This window comes from Cupressus sempervirens, chromosome 10, assembly GCF_028749045.1.
Source record: "Cupressus sempervirens isolate cs-2001-9-10 chromosome 10, ASM2874904v1, whole genome shotgun sequence".
Lineage (NCBI taxonomy): Eukaryota > Viridiplantae > Streptophyta > Pinopsida > Cupressales > Cupressaceae > Cupressus > Cupressus sempervirens.
Genome location: NC_143127.1, coordinates 607,172,209 through 607,182,540, shown reverse-complemented (window position 1 = coordinate 607,182,540; position 10,332 = coordinate 607,172,209). Strand labels below are relative to the sequence as shown.

At 36.1% G+C, this 10,332-nt stretch overlaps 2 pseudogenes; both read left to right on the top strand.

Annotated features, from left to right (window-relative positions):
- Positions 1 to 396: 396 nt before the first annotated feature.
- On the top strand, positions 397 to 2,417 carry LOC149535319 (beta-glucuronosyltransferase GlcAT14B pseudogene; annotated as a pseudogene).
- A 29-nt stretch (positions 2,418 to 2,446) lies between these two features.
- Positions 2,447 to 10,074, top strand: LOC149535318 (beta-glucuronosyltransferase GlcAT14C-like; annotated as a pseudogene).
- Positions 10,075 to 10,332: the final 258 nt, after the last annotated feature.

The following is a 10,332-nucleotide window of genomic DNA, read 5'->3' as shown; positions in this document are numbered from 1 at the left end:
GGCTAGAAATAGGATTTAGGCAATTGATTTAAGATCATTCAACAATTAAAAATAATAGGGGTGCTTTCCCCAAACCACCATTCAATAATTTGGAGAGAAACTACAATGATAAAAGGGGGCTAAATTTAACCTTAAAGTTTGGTAATTAATTAGACTCCATATGATAATAATAAAATTATCATTTCTAGGTATGTGTACATTTTTCATGATTGTCATCAATAATGAAAGATTTTCCAGGATTTTATAAAATTTTCATATGATTGAAACAAAATCACCAATTTTTTTATTTTTTTTAAAAATTGTCAATAGAAATTAATTTTTGTCCCTTGAACTAATATTTGATTCACCAAAAATTTATACTTCTTCCTAAAGAGGGTTTCTTAAATTTATCCTTGCATGGATGTGTTGGCGCTCAAAATCGCAGCCCTGATTTTGAGCACCATAAAATTTTTGAAGCCCTATAAATGTTTTTATATGTCTATGTACCCGGATATCAGTATGAGGCCTAAGAGGTGTTTAATGTTTCTAACACCTTCCATTCAGCATATCTACTTCTTCCATATGGTCAAATCATCATTCTGAGCTATTCGGCGAAGTCCTATTTTGAACAATTGTCAATCTTGCTTTTTCACCAAAGTGTCAAAAAGCGATAGGAGGTAGTGTTTGCATCTAAATATATCGCACCCAGAAATGTTTTGTGATTCATTGCTTTGGGAGTGTCTAGTGTCCATATCCAAGAACCTATGTTTCAGATTTCGAGTCATTTCGAGTCTGTCTGACTAGGTTTTGAATCCCTCAAAGTTGGTCAACTATTGTTTTCATGTTTTTGCAAAATATTCAAAATTCTGGGAAACCCTGTTTGATGAGTAATAACTTTTGACTAGTTGATCCAAATATTGACATTCCTATTGTATTGCATTGTAGGCATTAGAGACTTGTTATATTTCAAGTTCCATATCTTGACGAATCCGTTTGATCAATTTTCAAACGCGATTCCAATTGCAGTTTCTAAAGTTATACTGGTGTCAACATTTGCAAATTTATCAGGACCCCTGTTTGGGACATTATAACTTGAGATCTGTAATAGGCGAGATCAAAAGGTTTGTTCCCCTATATTGCTCACTGAAAATACTACAAGTGTGCCAATTTTTAGAACTTGACGAATCTGTCTCCACACTTTACTAGGGTCGTTCCATTTCTAAAAAATCACTTTCTAACATTGTTTTAAATTTGCAAAATCCAAGTAGCCTACTTTGAACGTCCGCCATTTGTGCCCAGTTATTCATTGCGAGCCCAAATCGGAGATTCATATTGTCCTCATGATAGAGAACCAACACCTCCAAGAATAGCATACCTTATTTCCAAAACTAAAGGAGATGGGCAGAGGATGAGAAGAACTTTACAGGCTCTTTATCATCCGCAAAATCATTATTTGTTGCATTTAGATCTTGAGGCCCCTCCAAGGGAAAGGATTGAGCTAGAAAAATATGTAAAAACTGAGCCTACATTCATGGAAGCAAACAATGTTCATGTTGTAGGTAAGGCTAATCTTGTTACATATAAAGGACCGACTATGATAGCTTCTACAGTGCATGTTGTGGCAATTCTACTAAAAAAAAGTAAAGAATGGGATTGGTTTATCAACCTCAGTGCATCTGATTATCCACTAGTTACACAAGATGATTTACTTCATGTCTTCTCTTACTTGCCAAAAGACCTAAATTTCATTGAGCATACAAGCGATATTGGATGGAAATTGTATCAAAGAGATAAACCTGTCATTGTAGACCCAGGGTTGTACCAGTCAAAAAAATCTAACATATTTTGGGTTAGTCATCATCGGTCCACTCCGACCGCATTCAAGTTGTTTATAGGTTCAGCATGGGTGGTTTTGACACGTAATTTTTTGGAATTCTATATATGGGGTTGAGACAATCTCCCTCAAATAGTGCTAATGTATTATACAAACTTCATCTCATCACCAGAAGGCTATTTTCACACTGTTGCTTGCAATTCTTAGGAGTTTCAGAATACAACCATCAATCATGATTTGCACTTCATAAAGTGGGATACTCTACCCAAGCAACATCCCATAGTCCTATCCTCGGAACATTTCGATGAAATGGTGCAAAGTGGTGCTCCATTTGCTCGTAAATTTCCCAAGGATGATCCAGTTCTAGATAGAATAGACAAAGAGCTCTTGGGTCATTCTAATGGCCAATACACACCTAGGGGATGGTGTATGGGGATAGACAACAAAGATCCATTTCATGTGAGAGGCGATCCAACAATCCTTAAACCTGGGCCTGGTTCCAAAAGACTAGAAGGCTTATTGGTGAAACTGCTTGCTCCTGAAAATATTCATGATAAGCAATGCAAGTAACCCATCTACTAAAAGGTGTTGCAAGGGATTATTAAGCTGAAACATCTCCTAATTCAGAAGAAAATGCCCACAGCAAGTGAGAAGCATTGGCATTCAACGCCAAAGAAACAAGATGTCATGCACGCTGAAGAAAACCATCACAAAGTGACCCCGCACAAGAAGCACAGAGCATCTGCAGGGGAGAAGACCAATGCAAGACAAAGGTAAAAGAAGCAGCATATCAAACATGAAGACGCCAGTTAAATAGAGACTGCAGCAATGCAAAGCACACATTGAAACAAAACATATCACACTTGCACATTCAAAGCAATAAAAGATCACACCTCTGTAGCCCACGCTGAAGAGCATCCCGCTGTTTGAAGAGGGAGAACAGGGTAGTGTCAAATGAAACTAGCTAGCGCTTGTAGAGGAGAATACCTATAGGAATGAAGAAAAGAATGCACATCAGTAACATGCATGAAGGGAAAAGTCATCAGTCTCAGCAAGAAAGATCCACATTATTTAGAAAGAATGCCCATGTGATGAAGAAAGCAGTTAAGCCCATGTTAAAGATTTGATGAGCAGAAGAAATTGATGGCTGAGCAAGCATTGAAGTAGCTGTAGGGAAGACAAGTCATATTTTAATCCCACATTGAGTGGGAAATATGATTCTTAATACGTTAAATATGAATCGACTTAATATGATGGTTGTATTGAGAAAGAGGCTTTTAGAAGCCATGATGCACGCGGGTCCCAAATAGATGTGTGGTGACATCAGCAGATCCATGAGATAAAATTTTAACCGAAAACACAATCAAAAAATGATGACATCAGCACAATCGAAAAACCCAAGAATCCGACTTGTCACTACCTCGCTAGCCAGAAAATCTTGGCAACTCTAGCTAGCAAAGTAGCGACGTCGCCAGAAAGACATAAAAAACTAGCGAGATCCAAAATGTTGCGTGGGTTCAATAGCAGTGCTGTCAGCGAATCGGATGTTGACAAGTGGCAGCGACAGAGTTATTGGGCAGTGATGTGGTGGGCAAATGGAAGAAGTGCACTAGATTGTGCCATGTGGCAGCTCTGATGGTTCACATTATCTCGCTAATCGAAGTTGCTCACCGGTTAAGCATGGTGAAGTAGCGAGGAGATGACATGTGGCAGATGATGTAGATTAGGTGTCCAATTAGAGTGCACCACGTGGCATTGGTCAAACCTAGAGTTGACTCAAATTTGGAGGGGCTAGGAAAAATATAATGATTTTAAAATTTTCATTTTAAAATTATTTTGCCAACAAACTGATGTGACATGTAGGGTCTTCTAAATTGAAATTTTTATTTCCTAAAGTTTAATCTTTAAACTTTTTGAAATTATTTTAAATACAGACCTGAACAATCTTAACCAGAGGAGTGTTTTCCAAATCAAGATTCTGGGCATTTCTGGAAGGAAAAGTATGCCTTATCATATACCGTCTGAATCATGAAAGTCTGAATTTTCTAATTTTGAGATTAGTTTTTGCACAGGTATCAGTCAGTTTGAGCTACACGGGGTTTTCCATCAGGTACCTAAATTGCAACCATTTTCAGATATCGAAATCCAGAATTGTTTTCCAACATGGTAATGACTTGAATATTAGTAGCATACAGTGAAAATGCAGTTGGGGTCATGTTTAAGTTAGTTATTTGGGGAGTTCACCAGTTTTTCATAAGGAATATCAGATATTTTGGTGACTCAGCAAGTTTTCATCATTCAGAAACAGACATTTGCAAATCAGTTACAAAAATGATGAAATCAAATCAGATCACAATGGGAGAAGGAAGGAAGAAGTTTTTAGTTGCCAGAAGATTGATTTTCAAGTGGACACTTGTCGTCTTCAGAATAGATCCGAGATTTCTTTCTCTTCTATAGATTTCTTTCTTTCTGTCATTGTGTCGGTTCTAGTTTTTAGGAAGAAGAAGTTCATTGCTATGATACCATTAGGGATTCCAATTTTTGCACTATGAGACCATTGGTTCCAGTATTTTGACATGTTTTCATGACTGCGACACCATTTTCTTCAACAAATATCTCATGTGAATAGCAGTTATAGAGATAATATAGATAGTTCTGAGATATTAGGTTGTTTCATGTTTTAATTTTATGCATCTGAATGTATAGCTTCAAGGAAATGAATACATATGAGCAACAATTTCACTAGTTTTGTTCTCGTTCTTGTCTCTTGTCTCAGCAATCTATAAGTCTTATGTGGTTTTGGAACAAAGATTTGAGACCCATTTGCATCTCTTTCAGGTTATATGTTTGATGTATTTTTCTGTTGGACCAAAGGGCCAAGTAAATGCTTGATATGTTTAAACAAGGTTACTGGTTGTTTGAGAAGGATATTTTGTGAGAATGAGACCTAAATGAACACTGATGTCTGAATCATAAGATGGTTGGATAGATCTGATATCTAGGTATATGAGATACATCCTGATGTCACAAATGTATGTTTTGAATTCATGGAATTGCCCAATGGATTAGGCACTGATCAGTTATAGGATCACTGGTTATATTGTTGCATTTTTGAGGTTTTGTTGAATCAACATCTTTAATCAAATGAATTTCCCTTTCATGTTGAAGAGCTATAAATAGAATGCCCTCACTCAGCTTATGAATTTCATTTTTTTGCATCTAGCTACTACAGATATATGTTATTTCATAAGTTATTAGGAGAAATAAGGATTTCTATCTGCTTTGTATTAGATTCAATGTATGCTTTGATAACTGGTACCATATAAGGAATCTATAGATTCACCTACCTAGGTTTTGCAGAGCCTGAAGAAGAAGAAGGGTCATGCCTTATAGTTGGCCTAGTGTCTGAATGGATGTGTTGATAATGGGAGTTAGCTACCCCTAGATGCATCTTGTTCTCATCAGGGTAATTGGAAATGGGTAACATTTTCAAACACCAACAAAATGGTGACTCTGCTAGGGAAGTTGTGAAGTAATTCACTGTTAAAAGGACAAGAATCTCTGGTCTATAATTTGAAAATTTTAGTCCTACTCTCAGTTGGGTTTTGCCCATCCAAGTCGCCAACAAAATGGCAACTCTACTGGGGAGATAAGATGGCAATCCATTTTGTTGAAAGAACAGGAGCCTCTGATGTGAAACAAAGTGGATATAGCCTATCAATAGCAAGATGTGTTCATTTTCATTGCTGAAGTTTCATGTTCCCTAGTTAAGCTTTATTCATTATTAGCAGTATGCTAAAACTAGATGAAAATTGTGTTCTATGACTGTCATAGGTCTATCTTCAATCAGTTCAATTTTTGCAAATACTATTGAGAAAGTTTCAGAGTCAAGAATTCATTTATAAAGTATATTTTCTTTTCAAGATGTCAGTGATCTGCAAGTTTCTCCTACATTGAAGGTCTGGTTTAGATTTGTCAAGTGACAAATTATGTTTTATTTCTCACCAAGTGTGAGTGGCGACTCTCAAATCTCTGTACTAGTTTGTTCATAGTTGATTTCATTGCAAAATTTTGAAGGATTTTCAGTTGTGTGGACAAATTTGAGACTGTTGATAGATCTTGGCAAAGAAGTTTTAAATTCTTGATAAGTATTAAAGTGCTGTTTGAAATCTGCTTTATAAAGAAATTGAAATGTAAAAAAAAAATCAATCACAATAGTGGTTATTTTATCCCTCTTGCAAAGAGGTGGCAACTCTACAAAGTTTTGACCAGTGGTGTAAAGGATTTTCATTCTTGCACCTATGTCAAATCAACAGGTTGAAGTCAGCATCAGCACTTGAGGTATTTTGGTTTTCATGTTTTCTTTTAATGGAAATCAAATGCTAGAATCAGTGCCTCTATCAAGTGATTTTCAGCACTAGAAGGAAGAGGTAGAAATTTTGTTCTATCACGGAGTCAAATCTTAGATCTGAGATTAGTTCACCAAATTCTAAGAGTTTGAAAATCGTGAATAATAACATTACTATGTTGAATACAATGGTTTACAAAAGAATTGTAAATCTTATAAGAATTGAGGTAGGCAGTACTCAAGGTCTAAGTGTCAAAAAATGTTATTTAAGGCTTAAGTCAGTAATCAGTAAGATGCCTTTAGATTGTAGACCTGAGGAATCTTTCCTGCCAAATATTTTCCTTAATGTTCTAGTACTCGATTTAGTCGATTGGCCAGCACCTATAAGGTTACAAATAATTTTGCAGACTAAAAAATTCATTGAGGAGATGGAAAGTGGTGATTATAGACTTCATGAAATATCTCCTAATGATAGGGAATGTGTTGAAAACCAAGGTAGCAATGAATATAATGAATCTGTGGAGCAAGATAATCTGTCTTCTGAGTGTGAAGAGTTGGATTCAAATGTTAATGAATCAGGTAACAACAATCAGCATGAAAAAGATGGATATAAAAGAGAAGATAAATTTTGTTACAATACATATGAAGTTGAAGAAAGTTGTAACAATAGTAGATCTAGTGATTGCCATGATAAGAAAGAATGTTGTAATAATTCTGATTTTTCAAATTGTTACACTAATGATCTTCCTGTTGTAAGTTCTTCATGTTGTCCAAATCATAACCATAGTCGATAGAAGATTTGTGAGGCAATTTTCTTGACCTCTAATGAAATCTCAGAATTATTGGCTTGTGAGTTTGAAAAGCACGTAAGTATTTCTAAGGATCTTCATATTTTTTGTCATGATATTTCTTCATTCAGTTAGATCAATTCCCCAAAGTTTGATGTGGAAAAAAAGGTGGAACTTGAACAATCTTTGTTAGACTTTGGAGGTGTATATAATAGAACCTCAAATGTTTTTGCATATGACGATTTGCTGGATGTAGGGAATGTTAATGAAGGGAAGGTTAAGGTTGTTTCTGATTCTTTTTATGTTGATCTTGATAAACATTGTTTTGATGTTTCATATGGTGAAGTGAAAAATAGTGAGTGTTGTCAATCCGATTATAGATTTTCTTCATGTGCTAATAAGTCTTGTAAAGATGAGTTCAAGGTGTATTTCGACATTCAGTTTGATTAAGAAAATGATAGTGATCAACATAGTTTAGATCAACACTTTTAGAATGAATTTTCATGTATGGTAACTAATCAGTTGTTTGAATGTGAAGAGGTTTCAATGAAAGATGAATTTGATTTAGTGAATGATACGATTGCAAGTAGGCAACAATTAGATTCCAAACACTCTTTGCATCTGGAGACACAAGGTGAGTTGCAAGTTTTTGGTGTTTGCAACTTGATGAATGATGTAGATTATGAAGTTTTTGTGTTTCTGATCAGCATGCGTGAATCATCATTGGATTTTGATTCTCAGTTCAGTTTGTGTAGTCATGAGCATTTTGATGCTTTTTCTTATAGTGAGCATGAAGATGAAATGGTCTTTGAATTTTATATGCACTATGAGAATGAAGGAAGTTGTTTTGTTTTGCCAAGTTATTTGTTTCAGTATGTTGATCTGATTGGTGAAGAAAATGATAATAAGGATTTTAGTTTACCTTAGGAGAATGTAAATGAAAATAAGGTTTATGACAGAGGAAAGGAGTTCTACAATTTTGGTGGCCAGGGGCCATCGCTTTTACATAGTAGTGTAGTTTTTCCCTGCTTTCAATAAGTTGTTCAAGAGAGGAATAATTTTCTGTTCAGGTGTGTGGTCTTCTTGTCCCAGAGATCTAAAATCTTTCCATGCCCACAAGGGGCATGCATCCCTAGACAGAGCCACTGTTGGCACTCAAAATCGCAGCCCTAATTTTGAGCACCATAGAAATTTTGAAGCCCTATAAATGTTTTTATATGCCTATGTACCCGGCTGTCAGTATGAGGCCAAAGAGGTGTTTACTATTTCTAACACCTTCCATTTAGTCTGTCTACTTGTTCCATATGGTCAAATCATCATTCTGAGCTATTCGACGAAGTCCTATTTTGAACAATTGTCAATCTTGCTTTTTCACCAAAGTGTCAAACAGTGATAGGAGGTAGTGTTTGCATCTGAATATATCGCACCCAGAAATGTTTTGTGATTCATCGCTTTGGGAGTGTCTAGAATCCATATCCAAGAACCTATGTTTAAGATTTTGAGTCATTTCTAGTCCGTTTGACTAGGTTTTGAATCCCTCAAAGTTGGTCAGTTATTTTTTTCATGTTTTTGCAAAATATTCAAAATTCTGGGAAACCCTGTTTGATGAGTAATAACTTTTGACCAGTTGATCCAAATATTAACATTCCTATTGCATTGCATTTTAGGTGTTAGAGACTTGTTATATTTCAAGTTTCATATCTTGATGAATTCGTTTGATCAATTTTCAAACGCGATTCCAAATGCAATTTCTAAAGTTATACTGGTGTCAGCATTTGCAAATTTATTAGGACCCCTATTCGGGACGTTATAACTTGAGATCCGTAAAAGGTGAGATCAAAAGGTTTGTTCCCCTATATTGCTCACTGAAAATACTACAAGTGTGCTAGTTTTTAGAACTTGATGAATCTGTCTCCACACTTTACTAGGGTCGTTCCATTTCTCAAAAATCACTTTCTGACATTGTTTTAAATTTGCAAAATCCAAGTAGCCTACTTTGAACGTCTGCCATTTGCGCCCAGTTATTCGTTGCAAGCCCAAATCACAGATGTTTATTGTCCTCATGACAGAGAACCAACACCTCCAAGAATAGCATACCTTATTTCCGGAACTAAAGGAGATGGGCAGAGGATGAGAAGGACTTTACAGGCTCTTTATCATCTACAAAATCATTATTTGTTGCATTTAGATCTTGAGGCCCCTCCAAGGGAAAGGATTAAGCTAGAAAAATATGTAAAAACTGAGCCTACATTCATGGAAGCAAACAATGTTCATGTTGTAGGTTAGGCTAATCTTGTTACATATAAAGGACCGACTATGATAGCTTCTACAGTGCATGTTGTGGCAATTCTACTAAAACAAAGTAAAGAATGGGATTGGTTTATCAACCTCAGTGCATCTGATTATCCACTGGTTACACAAGACAATTTACTTCATGCCTTCTCTTACTTTCCAAAAGACCTAAATTTCATTGAGCACACAAGCGATATTGGATGGAAATTGTATCAAAGAGCTAAACCTGTCATTGTAGACCTAGGGTTGTACCAGTCAAAAAAATCTGACATATTTTGGGTTACTCAGCACCAGTCCATTTCAACTACATTAAAGTTGTTTACAGGTTCAGCATGGGTTGTTTTGACACGTAATTTTTTTGAATTCTGTATATGGGGTTGGGACAATCTCCCTCGAACAGTGCTAATGTATTATACAAACTTCATCTCATCACCAGAAGGCTATTTTCACACTGTTGCTTGCAATTCTTAGGATTTTTAGAATACAACCATCAATCATGATTTGCACTTCATAAAGTGGGATACTCCACCCAAGCAACATCCCATAGTCCTGTCCTCGGAACATTTTGATGAAATGGTGCAAAGTGGTGCTCCATTTGCTCATAAATTTCCCAAGGATGATCTAGTTCTAGATAGAATAGACAAAGAGCTCTTGGGTCATTCTAATGGCTATACACACCTAGGGGATGGTGTATGGGGATAGACAATAGAGATCCATTTCATGTGAGAGACAATCCAACAATCCTTAAACCTGGGCCTAGTTCCGAAAGACTAGAAGGCTTATTGGTGAAACTACTTGCTCCTGAAAATATTTGTGATAAGCAATGCAAGTAACCCATCTACTAAAAGGTGTTGCAAGGGATTATTAAGCTGAAACATCTCCTAATTCAAAAGAAAATGCCCACAGCAAGTGAGGAGCATTGGCAGTTAGCACCAAAGAAACAAGCTCTCACGCACGCTGAGGAAAACTATCACAAAGTGACCCCACACAAGAAGCATAGAGCATCTGGAGGGGAGAAGACCCACCCAAGACAAAGGTAAAAGAAGCAGCATATCAAACATGAAGATGCTAGTTAAAAAAAGACTACAGCA